At 41.2% G+C, this 13,371-nt stretch overlaps 1 protein-coding gene across 1 annotated transcript in view; it reads right to left on the bottom strand.

The window, feature by feature from the left end:
* Positions 1 to 13,371, bottom strand: part of LOC113405318 (sushi, von Willebrand factor type A, EGF and pentraxin domain-containing protein 1-like) — a 169,722-nt gene that overhangs the window by 155,966 nt on the left and 385 nt on the right. The window lies entirely within an intron of this gene.

Here is a 13,371-nt window from a genome sequence, read left to right as displayed (position 1 = left end):
ATATATACGAAGCCAAGGAAATAACAGAATGCTCAGAGTAAGCAGGCACTGCAGAGGTTCTGTCCTGTTGCCATGGGTGCTAAAAAGGAACTCAGAAGCACCGGAGTCCATTCCACCCTTTAGGCCCTTGATTGGCAGGGCTAATAGGGTACCTAGGGCACAGGCGCAGCCCATCGGACACAGCTGGCTCAAAGATTCTGATCTCATGTGCACAGAGCGCACATGCATCAAGAGCGGAATCTGTGTGGCCAACCACTCAGACAATAATTTAAGGTCCCAAGTCTATAGCTTAGAGGCAGCAATCTGTGCTGCCATTCAGGATTCCTAGCCACAAACTGTAACTCTTTGGACTGAGACCAGGATAATGCATTAACATGTTTGGTGTACTACAATGTAGGTAACATCTGCTATTTGGGCAGAAGTAACATGAAAGACAGAGCTGAGTCCTGTCCTCTCCTCTGGGAAATGCTACCATGAAGCAGAACCTGTCACAAAGGCCTTATTTTCCTCACCCACATTAAAATGAAGGAACACAATTCCTGTATTGACTAAGGGCTGGATAGTGCAGTCCTTTCTCAGGGAAGACTCCAACTGGAGTTAGTGACAATTCTGACTGAGTTAGGACTGTGGGATTGAGTCCTAAACACTGGAGCGTACTAAACATACTCACTCGGTCTTACACGAAATATTCTGAATCTTTCAACTACAATATTGAGACATGTTCTCTGTCCATAGGTATGACATCCAGTTGCTTAAGTACTCTGCGAAACATCTGTCATTTAATTTTCAGAATATATTTTGCAATACATTTTGAAGAGTAGATGTATAGTATATGCATAATCTTGCAAATTAGTGCTTTAAATCTATCCATTTGCAATCTGCTTGATTGGAATCTGTATAAAACTTTTGCCAGGCAAAATATCTGCAAACAAAAAGCAAAGAACACATGCACCATAATGTTTGGGGATGAGATACCATCTTATCTGAACCACCAGCATTCCTTCTCGGGATATGACTCCAATGGGTTACTGTACCACCCCTAAAACACTTTTCATAGAATCATAGATTAGGGTTGGAAGAGACCTCAGGAGGTGATCCAGTCCAACCCCCTGCTCAAAGCAGGACCAACACCAACTAAATCATCCCAGCCAGGGCTTGGTCAAGCCGATCTTTAAAAACCTCTAAGGATGGCGATTCCAACCCTCAGCTCCCTAGGTAACCCATTCCAATCACTTCCTTCAGTCTGCTGGCAATGCTCCTACTAATGCAGCCCAATATGCCATTAGCCTTCTTGGCAACAAGGGCACACTGTTGACTCATATCCAGCTTCTCGTCCACTGTAATCCCCATGTCCTTTTCTGCAGAACTGCCGCTTAGCCAGTCGGCCCCCAGCCTGTAGCAGTGCATGGGATTCTTCCGTCCTAAGTGCAGGACTCTGCACTTGTCCTTGTTGAACCTCATCAGATTTCTTTTAGCCCAATCCTCCAATTTGTCCAGGTCACTCTGAACCCTATCCCTACCCTCCAGCATATCTACCTCTCCCCCCAGCTTAGTGTCATCTGTGAACTAGCTGAGGGTGCAATCCATCCCATCATCCAGATCATTAATGAAGATGTTGAACAAAACCGTCCCCAGGACAGACCCCTGGGGCACTCCGCTTGTTACCGGCTGCCAACTAGACATCGAGCCATTGATCACTACTCATTGAGCCCAACGATCTAGCCAGCTTTCTATCCACCTTATAGTCCATTCATCCAGCCCATACTTCTTTAACTTGCTGGCAAGAATACTGAGGAAGACCGTATCAAAAGCTTTGCTAAAATCAAGGTATATCTCGTCCAACACGTTCCCCATATCCACAGAGCCAATTGTCTTATCATAGAAGGCAATCAGGCTGGTCGGGCATTACTTGCCCCTGGTGAATGCATGTTGACTGTTCCTGATCACCTTCCTCTCCTCCAAGTGCTTCAAAATGGATTCCTTGAGGACCTGCTCCATGATTTTTCCAGGGTCTGAGGTGAGGCTGACCGGTCTGTGGTTCCCTGGATTCTCCTTAGTCCCTTTTTTAAAGATGGGCACTATATTTGTCTTTTCCAATTGATCAGGACCCTCCCCTCCCCCGATCGCCACGAGTTTTCAAAGATAATGGCCAATGGCTCTGCAATCACATCAGCCAACTCCCTCAGCACCCTCGGATGCAATAGATCCGGACCCCCCTGGACTTGTGCATGTCCAGCTTTTCTAAATAGTCCTTAACCTGTTCTTTCACCACTGAGGGCTGCTCACCTCCTCCCCATACTGTGTTGCCCTGTGCAACAGTCTGGGAGCTGACCTTGTCTGTGAAGACCGAGGCAAAAAAAGCATTGAGTACTTCAGCTTTTTCCATATCTGTCACTAGGTTGCCTCCCCCATTCAATAAGGGTCTCACACTTTCCCTGACCTTCTTCTTGTTGCCAACATATCTGTAGAAACCCTTCTTGTTACCTTCGCATCCCTTGCTAGTTGCAACTCCTTTACTGGAATGGTTCAGGGAAACTGTACTTGGAAGTGTCCAAGGGGGCAATCCTCAAAATTGTAATTTTTTTAAGTGTGTAAAAATAAAAACTTTACTTCTACAATTACCGCTAAAGCTACTGTTTTAAATGTCATTGCATCACCCAATGAATGTGAACCTGCTAGTTCATCTGCTAGCTATACTGCTGTCAACACACCGATGTCAAAGCTAACAAGTAGTAGTAATACCCAGTGTAGGAGATGAGATTAGTGAGAGTTTTCCCTGAGCAAAGACTGCAGGATCAGGCCTTATATCAGTTACACATATATCACAGATTGATTGAGGGTGCAAGTGTACTGGTCGTTACCACTTACAGGGCCTAATCCAAAACTCATTAAAATCAGTAGAAAGCCTCTGATTGACTGCGGTGGGGTTTGGATCAGGTCCATGTTGAATTATGTTTTGTGAAGCATTATGGCATGATTATGCCTTCTTTTGGAATTCATAAATCCGAGATCACAAATTAATTACCATGGTAGAAGCACATCATATTTTGTATCTATCTATATCTATATACACACACACCTCTGCCACCCGATATAACACGAATTCAGATATAACGCGGTAAAGCAGCGCTCCGGGGGGGCGGGACTGCACGCTCCGGCGGATCAAATCAAGCTCGATATAACGCGGTTTCACTGATAACGTGGTAAGATTTTTTGGCTCCCGAGGACAGCGTTATATCGAGGTAGAGGTGTATATATATATATATATATATATATGCATTAAATAAACATGCCTTTAGCATTTTAGTCTCACAAAGAAAATCTAAAATCTTTTTTTTTTATCTTGAAGGAAAGGGGGCATCATGGCCACCTGCTGTCACAGCACATTTAATGGAAACCTAGAAAACACTCAGTTAGTTACACAATATCATTCTCCAAAATCCCCCTTTAAAATTATTATACCCTGATCTAGCACTTATTGAAAAACAGTTGATCAAGAACTAATCTCCAAAAATGATTTTCTGGATAAAGAGCATTTCATTAAAAGGAAAGTGACACCAACCGTATGCCAGCCTAACAAACAGCTGCTTCAGACCAGAGATCATGAAATTACCTGGTGTGCATTCAAAACATGCAGGCAACAGTGGAACCTGCCAAAGAGACAATCAGACAGCTAAATATTGCTCCTAGAAAAAAAAATTAATAGCTTGGCCCTTAAGCTTTGCAGCTGTAATCTTAGATATAGAATCCTGTTGTATAAGGAAGAGGACTAAAAGAACAAAACGGAGAGACATTAAGCGTTTGGGCAAAAAAAGCAGACACAAGTCTATTTTTAAATTATGTGCATATGGTAGACACTCCAATTGGTTGCTTTGCCTTTTTTTATGAACATGGCACTAAATACAGGCTACTTGGAGGAATGCTTGATATTCTAGTGCGGGTCTACAACTGTTCGATGTTTTCTGGTAAATTTCACCCTAATCTATGATCACTGATGGAGCTGAGGCCAAATGGATTACATTTTTCCCCACAAACATTTGTCACACATTTTTCATCAGTTTTATTTAATGAAAATCTGTATCACCTTCCTCTCCCCGCAGCCCTCCCAGAAAACTCTTGTAAAAGCCACTTTTGTTCTAAACATTTCAACCTTAATTTACATAAGAAGAATGACTCAAACCCTGCCCCTCACCCTATAAACATTTATGTACAAGTAACTTTATTCATGTCACTAGTCCCCCTTAACTCAATGGGGTTACCCACACGTGTAAAGTTAAGCACAAATATTTTTCAGGATCAGGTCTTGAGTTTTTATGGACTGAGCATAAGAACCCATGAGTTATACTGGAGATTTGGATAGGACCTATTTCTCAGAGGCACTGAAAACACACAGCTGCCCTGGACTTCATACTCAGCATTTCTGAAAATGAGGCCCTGAATGACTTGTTTAATTGAAAATGTGGTCCATATCATAATTACAGTAAAGTAATTTTAATAAGAGACCAACCGAAAATACAATTAAATGGTCACAATGCTGGTTAATTATTGTAGAGGATCAGTAGTAAGCTTTTTTCTTTACCCTTCTTTCAGGTTTTAAGCATTGATTGGAGCCGTTAGACTGTTTCAACACACAATCCTTTTACTCCTACGACAAAATTCAACATTCTTTTCACATTAGCAAAAAGTTATTACCATCTGCATTGTATTCAGTCTCAGTTCAGTGTGTACAAGTATCTGGCAGACCAGCCATCTCCCCTGTGCCAGGAATAGCCTTCAGAATTATAAAAATGTAGTCTTGTGTAACAAAGTTAGTACACAAAATCCAGCTCTAGAAATTCAGCAGTTAGGACAGATAATTCTTACAAGCATTCCAGGGCTAGTTGCCTTTCTATGTTTTTAATATTAATTTAGGGTTTGTGAAAGGTATGGGATTGGCAGTATCTAAGACTGAAGACTTCGTATCCACTGAACAGGTACAGCACAGGAACTGCTGTTATCATTTGCCTTGCCTCTGAAGTGAGAGAGAAGCTCAGTGTCTGTGCCTGTTCAATATTTGGCCTTTGGAGAGGCTGCCAACTAAAATGCCATTTGTGATAAAGACACCTGTCTATGAGGAACTGAACTGAGATGGACTAATTCAGCTCAGATAATCATCAGATAACATCTCTCAGGCCCTGGCATTCCGGGATGGAGTCATGCTAGCAGAGTGGTTGTCCTTAAAAAGTTTCAGTGTTATCTTAGATGCCACAATAATGTTACCCCAGCATTTACAGTATTCCCTTATGCCAACATTTACAGGACTCCTTAAAGGGAGTGTAGGGAATACCTAGGAAATACTGAGCTACAACTATCAGCTGTAGTAACTGTGAAGTGTTTTAGAGAGCGATCGCTATAACTTCTTAGCATTTCATTACCAACCCACAGAGCCGTTTGTCCTTTCTATATCGACAGCTTGTTTATGTTTATCTAGTTTGTAACCCGTGAGCAACAGGAAGATGCACAAACCCTTGGTCTAATTCAGAGTAGTCTCAAAATCCCTATCATGAGGTCAATTGAGACATTAATGTCACTGCCGTGTGTGTGTGTGTGTGTGGTGATGGTGATGGTGGTGGGGGAGGGTAGCCTAACCTTTCTGTGACTCAGCTACTCATCCTGGAATTAGGAATAATACTTCTGAACCTCACAAGATGGTCAGGAACCTCAAATGATGTTTGTTAAAGGTCTCTGAGGCTGTTAGATGGAAGAGGCAATAAAAGTTCAAAGTATTATCACCTGATTTTACCCCTTCTTTTTTTGGTTCACTCACTTGTTTTGGCTGTTACATTGACATGCATCCTCTACTCTTTTAGGGTTTTCCCATTCAAAAGAGGAGCTAATGTTGATAGCTAGTGGTTCTGACCTTTGGTTGAAATTTTGCTTTAAGACCTGAGACAGACTGCTGCTCTTCACACATGTGGATAGGAATGGTGGGAATAAATGAAATCAGGCAAGTCTGTTTTATTTTGGTTTTCCTCAAGATTTTTTCCCTGCATTATCCAGGGAGAGATTTACTCTAATGAATACCATTCCTTTCCAACACGTAATTGCAGACACACTGCTTCTTTTCCACATTTCCACAATGAGAGCTGCATGCACAAAATTAAGGACGTTACATTGCCCTAAATGCCCATAGATTAGAACATCAGTACCATAAGAAATGGGCTCTTGCTACTACATAAAAGCCAAGCACAACTATTATTTTCAGAGTGGGACAGGCTAATCCTGTTGCAGTGCTCTATTACAATGATGTTATTTCAGTTAAACCAAATCACTTATGTAGATTTAATCAATTGATCGGACACCTGTTGTTACAGTAATTCTGAATGACTGAATTTTCAGAAGTACGTGCTTACCATGTGCAGGCAAAATGGGTCCCTACACATGCATTGTCTTTCATCATTCTGCTTTCTTCCATGTCATCTCATCTCCCTGTCTTCATTCAAATCTCTTCTTAAAACACACTTCTGAACTGTTTTCAGCTTGTAATCATATTTGGGGCTGGAAAGAAATATTGCCCCAGGTAAGATTGGCAGAGACCCTGGAGGGTTTTCGCCTTCCCCTGTAGCATGGGGCACAGGTCACTTGCTGGGTTGAACTAGAGTAAATGGTGGATTCTCTGTAACGTGAAGTCTTGAGATCAAGATTTGAAGACTTCAGTAACCCAGCCAGAGGTTATGGGTCTGTTACAAGAGTGGGTCCTGTGGCCTGCGGTGTGCAGGAGGTCAGCCTACATGAACACGAGGGTCCCTTCTGGCCTTAAACTCTATGAGAATGTTACTGGCTCACTGGACAGACCAAATGGGATGGATCAAACTAGAAAGGACCTCTGTACTACACATGAAAAGGGAACTTCAGGCAACTAGATGGCTAATTTCCAATACCCTCAACAAGATGTCTAGTGTATTAAAATCTTTGGCAATATTCCAGAAACCCAAACACACATTTTAGGTGTGATATTTATTGTAATGATCTCTCATTTTCAAATGCTGAAAGTTCAGATAGCACTCCTTATCCCGGCAGTGCAAAGCAGGTGGAAAATCAGCTTAGCCAGGAAAGTCTGAGCCCGAACATTATTTTTAGCCCTGTAGCATGAGCACCCGGTCAATTGACCAGGGCGCTGAGACCTGCTGCCATGTGGGGTTTTTTGCTATGCACATGTACCCATAGACACTCAACTCAGTTTGCCTGGTCTACGAGTATATCTGCACTGCAACCAGGGGATGTGACTGCAGCATGCATAGAAATATCTGAGATCACTTAATTTAGCTAGCTTGGGTACCAATAGTAGTGAAACCACAACAATACAGCCTTCAGTGTAGGCTATTCCAGCCCACCTGGGGCCCTGGTTACTTACTCTGGCAGCTAGCCTGCACTGAAAACTGGGCTGCTACAGCTTCAATGCTCCTGGTATCTGAGCTAGTTAGATTAAAGTTAGCTCAGATGTCTCTACATGTGTTATAATCACAACCCAGACGGCAGCGTAGACATAGCTGGCATGTCTACATTAGAGCTAAAAGATGTAAATTCCAGCTTGAGGAGACATACCCATTCTAGCTCTGATTGAGCTAGTGTTCTAAAAATAGAAGTGTAGCCGCAGTAGCGTGAATGGCGGGAGAAGCTAGCCGCCCCAAGTACAATCCCATCCAGGACCATAGGTACATATTCAGGACAGTTAGCAGCTTATGCTACCACGGCTACACTGCTATTTTTACGGAGTAGCTGAATCAGACCTAGCGTGAGCAAGTCTCCTCGAGCTGGAATTTACATCTTCCAGCTCCAGTGTAGACATGCCCTAGGAGAGGACCAGGCAATGTGAGCCAAGCACCTATCAGCTTCAAGTTTTGCATGTGCCGAAAGGAAAGCTTCTGAGCATCTGGCTGGCCCTGCAACGTATGTGAAGTGTGTGCGAGGGCAGCTGCTGAATTTGCATATTTGTTGTATTATGCAAATTTTGGCATTTTAAGTTATTCACAAACCAAAAGGAACTTTAAAAAAAATGGATGATGCTAAATACTGGATTTTTCTTCTTCTGAATAAAATGTGTATGATAGATATCGCCCTGATATTATATAACACACTGACTCCTAATGAACGGGTGTCCACATTACACAGTCTGGCCTCACAAAGGATGCTGAATAGCTCACTTGTTGCTAGTCTCAGCAGGAAGGTTAAAGATCTGAATTGACATGAAGCCTGAATTACCCTTTCACTCCTAGAGTTGGCCCCTCCATGGCAGCATTTAGGATCATTAATGAATAGTGTGGAGAGGTGTGAGCTGCCGCTGACCACGCTGTACTTATTTTGTGAATAGATACCACAGAGAACGTCAGTATCCAGGGCTCTCAATCACAGCACTAAATTAACTTCAAGGGTGGTTGTATTCTGAAAAGTGACTCTGTAATAGTGGCATTATGGGCACATTGTAGGTAGGGTTCCTTGCGTATTGTCTCTCAAGGATTCCATATAAAATTTGCTCAGTTTTAAAAGGTACATATTTGTTTACTTGTAAACTGCCAGCCCTGCAATCTCAACCTGGGATCTTAGAGTTAAGCTGGGTTCTCTCCAACTTTTTCTATCACAACCATCATAAGACATTCTACTAGCCAAGTGAGGCCCACAGTGAGACCTGTGCAGCCTTCAGAGAGTTTGCACAGTTGTAACCGATGGGAGGTTTTAGTGAACATCCTGTTGATGATGCACAAGATGGAAAAGAATCCGCTGCTCATTCTACATTAGCTATGTCAATTCTGCAGGAATAAAAATGAGATTACTCATCTGTTGTCAATAAAGTCCAAAAATATGACTCTAAATGCACACAGGGAGTAGATCTGATGAATCAGAGTGTGCCATTTTTTACGTAGTCAATTTTCAGAGCAGAACTGCATTTTAAAAATACAATACAAAATATCTGAAACTAAACTGGAAAAGAATTATCTTTAAAATGTGCTGAAATTGAAATCTGATGATCAAGGATAGCCCAATGGATAATAATTCTGCACTCTGTAAGTTTATGCTTTTGACATCAAGAAGAAACAAAAGCAACATAACTTATTTAAACAAACACTAAATAAGCATTAACATTGTTTATTCTAATCAATGCGCTTACATTCTTTTGTAAGCCACTGTTTGTCATGTTTGTTAATTGGGTAACAACAGAACACTGAATTTGACATACTGGCTTGTTATACACTATCAAGATCAGATTAGAAGATAAAAGCCATTTAAAAAAAAAAAAGACCAGATGCGTTTAGAAATAGACAGGGTGTGTTGTCTAATTCTGCAGATTTTGGGCCAGATCTTCAACTGGTGTAAAGTTGTATATCTCCATTGAAGTTAAGGGAGCTATGCTGCTTGACCACAGCTGAGGATCTGACCTTTTTTAGTTTAATAATTAGTAGCATAAAATACATCTAAATAACTCCCTTAACTATTGTTGCACAATGCCCCTTGTAATAGTTTGACCTGCCTTTTAAAGTCTACCTTTACATTAACTCTTACTTTAACTCAGCGACAGTGCACAGCTATAGTTCTTTCTTCCATTTTAGACAGTAATTAATTGCACTTTCATGTGAAGAGAAAAAAACAAACACCTGTGGCTATCACTATTTTTAGTGAATGATTTCTCAAGAGGCTACTGCCAATTAGTCTTTCAATTGATCCATAACTTCAGAGTGTTTTATCCGGAATGATTAATTGCTCACACTATTTTCTATAAATAAATCTTTGCAGCATAACTTCAAAACAAACAAAAATGATCACAAACTGTTCACTGCTTAAGACTGACAAAAAGGAAGCACTCTTTCCTTGAGGGTCAGCGCTCCCTTCACCGCATGTGGTTAGCTTCCATTAACGTTTCCATGTATGCACAATGGGAAGAGAATATACCTCTGACACTTTCACGTGGTTAACATGTTAACATGTCAGGAGTGGTTTAATTTTTCATGAGTGATGTACCCGAGTATTCAGATTCTAATATTTAAACTGTATCTTTAGATTTATTCATCTAAATTTGGGTTATTGAGAGTCAGGAAGGTTGTGTTGTCTAGAAAATGTTTTAAGATTTAGAAACTATATTTTCGTAAAATGGATTATCAGAGTATGGAATGTGGTTACATCAACACAACTTGAAACGTATCTCAATAAAAAAACAAAAACTAAATACTATCAAAGATGATTGTCAAAAGCTAAGTTTGAAAAATCCTCTCATCTGTGGAAAGGTTTCCCTGGCAAATACGGCAGCCTAAATCATCTTTTTCTTCAGATTTTAGACTATCATTTAAAACATAAAAGAAGTTTCTAGCCCATACAGTTGCAAAGAACACCTTCTGAAAGTGAAGTGAATGTAATATGATGGTGTTATCTGTCTGCAGTCACTGTCAGCTTCAGTACCTCCCTCTCTGGATGCCCAAAGTGTTATCAAGTGAAATCAACAAGACTTTGGTTATATGTATCACAGGCTAGATTCACCTCAGTTTCACATGGTGACTGCTTGACAAAGTAGCATCAAGAGGCTCTTGGGCCCTTTCAGCATCTAGAGGGTATGGATCTTCAAATGTACCAAATCCCTGCTAGATAAGTGCTGATATGAAATAGACTCATAGACTTTAAGGCCAGAAGGGACCATCATGATCATGTTGTCTGATCTCCTGCACATGGCAGGCCACTGAACCTCACTCGCCCACTCTTGTAACAGACCCAGAATCTCCGGCTGAGTTACTGACATCCTCAAATCACGATTTAAAGATTTCAAGTTACAGAGAACCCAGCATTTAAACACTAGTTTAAACCTGAAAGTGACCCGTGACCCACGCTGCAGAGGAAGGTGAAAACCCTCCAGGGTCTCTGCCAATCTGACCCGGGGGAAAATTCCTTCCCGACCCCAAATATGGCAATCAGTTAGACCCTGAGCACGTGGGCAAGACCCACCAGCCAGAGACCTGGGAAATAAGGAACAGGATCCATGAACAGCACTTTAATGGAAATCCCAGCAACTGAGGATGATGATAGGGGCTGAACTTCTCACCAGGGCTGTGTCCCAGGACCTCACTGGTGGCTCATGCTAATACACATCTTTCATATTTCCATATGTCTAGAAGGTTGAGTCCTCCATCTGCGAGGTTTCTTACGTCCTGGTAAACATGCAGGAGGATAGCACTGCAGAGAGACAACAACTCTGCAGTAACCATCTTCCAAAGATCCCTCCACAGATAGTGCAAATCTTTAAAGAGCGGTAGAGAACCCTTTCACTTTTTGTATGAGGAAGAGTCAGCATCTGCGGATGCAGCATTACACAACATACAGTATATTAAAAGATGCAACACTCCTTACAGGGGATTCTAAAGCAATGCTTCAGTTACTGTACTTGTTGGTGTTAGTGACAATTATGTCATGCCATGGTTCGTTTATCTTCTAAAGTATTTACACATAATACCACACATGACTTGTAACTATTACTGGGAGCCTGGAATGGTTTACCTGGGACTCATTAATTATTTCCAGGGCTCTTGGTTTTATTTGTTTAATATACTCTGCAAATTGGAAAAGAAAATGAGGATTCTGGATTTCATTTTTATTCAACTTATTGGAAACAGAAGAAATGGGGCCAACAAGTGGAAAAAAAGAAAGACCAAAAAAATCATAGCTATAAGAAAAAGCAGTTAAAAATAGAGAACAGGAGCACAATAGTTCAGAGGAAGAAAAGAAAGCTGCTTGTTACACTGATGTGTATTTTGCTAAGTTCACTTCAACAGTGGTATTCTAAACATAGTAAAGTCTTCTTCTTCAAGTTCTTAGAAAGGAGAGTATTCCCAAAGTTGTAATTTGTCTGACAGAAAGAAGACGTACAATACAGGACCTCAGCGCAGTACCTCCTTTTTTAACTGAGACAGGGGAAGCTACTAATTCAATGAAATGTAGTAATGTCATTCCTTCTGAATACAGTGCCAGAACATGAAGTGATACTTCCCAACTTATCAAATCCTAATAAAGAAAACGTAGGTGACAGCAATACTATTGTGCCCATGGGATACATTATTTAGCTGTGCTTGTACAACTAAATCATCTATGTCTAACCTTCCTTGTTTTTAAAAGTCGATTTAGTCAGGATTACACGTCAAGGAAAACGTACTACATGATTTCTATGGAGTTGTAACATACTTAAATTTTGTTTATAACACAATTACTTCAAGATTAATTCTTTAAACTTTTAAGAAAATTCTCATGATGTTGAGCCTATAACAGCTTAATTTCACAACCACAGAATTACCGTGCGGATTTCTTTTTAAAGTGTGATTTCCATATACAACACTAATGCACACTAGAAAGTGAACATCATATTCTATTATCAAATATGGGGAGCAGGAGGAGGGAATAATTTAACCTGTCAGTCCTGAGCCCCACACTGGGTCAAATCCTTATTCATTTCCTATTAAAGCAAAATTCCTACTGAAATCACTAATGATCTATTTAGAGAAACTGTCAAAAACTCAGGTACAGGAAATAGAGCAGCTATTAAGTCTTACCTGCTCTTCAATAATTAAAATGTTTACCTACATACAGTATATAAATATGTTTTGCTTTGTGTATCTAGACAGATATATTTCAGAGTAGCAGCCATGTTAGTCTGTATCCGCAAAAAGAACAGGAGTACTTGTGGCACCTTAGAGACTAACAAATTTATTAGATGCTCTAATAAATTTGTTAGTCTCTAAGGTGCCACAAGTACTCCTGTTCTTTTAGACAGATATAGGTATAGGATAAATTCTTCAGAGCATCCAAGTCCCATTTTCAAAAATAACTTAGACAACTTAGGCACTTAGCATACTTCTACACTGCAAAACAAATAAAAACACACTGTGGCAGTTGTATGGGTGGGTGTGCAGTTGTACAGGTGGATGTCCGGTAGGTGTGAGCCTGGTGGCTGTGTGCACGGGTGTGCACCCAGTAGGTGGGTGCCCGGTGAGGTAGGAGGGTCTCAGATCTCGGGAACCAGCCCAAGAGGGAATGTCCACACAGCTATTTTTCACTCTGTAGAGTGAGTCAGTTGACTCGGACTCTGAGACTCACTGCTCGGGGGGATTTTTTTTTCCAGTATAGATGTATCCTTAGATGCTTAAGTCACCTCCTAAATGGGACTTAGGCTATGTCTTCACTACAGTGGGGGGTCGATTTAAGATACGCAAATTCAGCTACGCGAAGAGCGTAGCTGAATTCGAAGTATCGCAGCCGACTTACCCCGCTGTGAGGACGGCGGCAAAATTGACCTCCGCGGCTTCCCGTCGACGGCTCTTACTCCCACCTTCGCTGGTGGAGTAAGAGCGTCGATTCGGGGAT

This window comes from Terrapene carolina, unplaced genomic scaffold, assembly GCF_002925995.2.
Source record: "Terrapene carolina triunguis isolate 2854851 unplaced genomic scaffold, T_m_triunguis-2.0 Scaffold35022, whole genome shotgun sequence".
Lineage (NCBI taxonomy): Eukaryota > Metazoa > Chordata > Testudines > Emydidae > Terrapene > Terrapene triunguis.
This window is presented reverse-complemented; position numbering and strand designations above follow the sequence as displayed.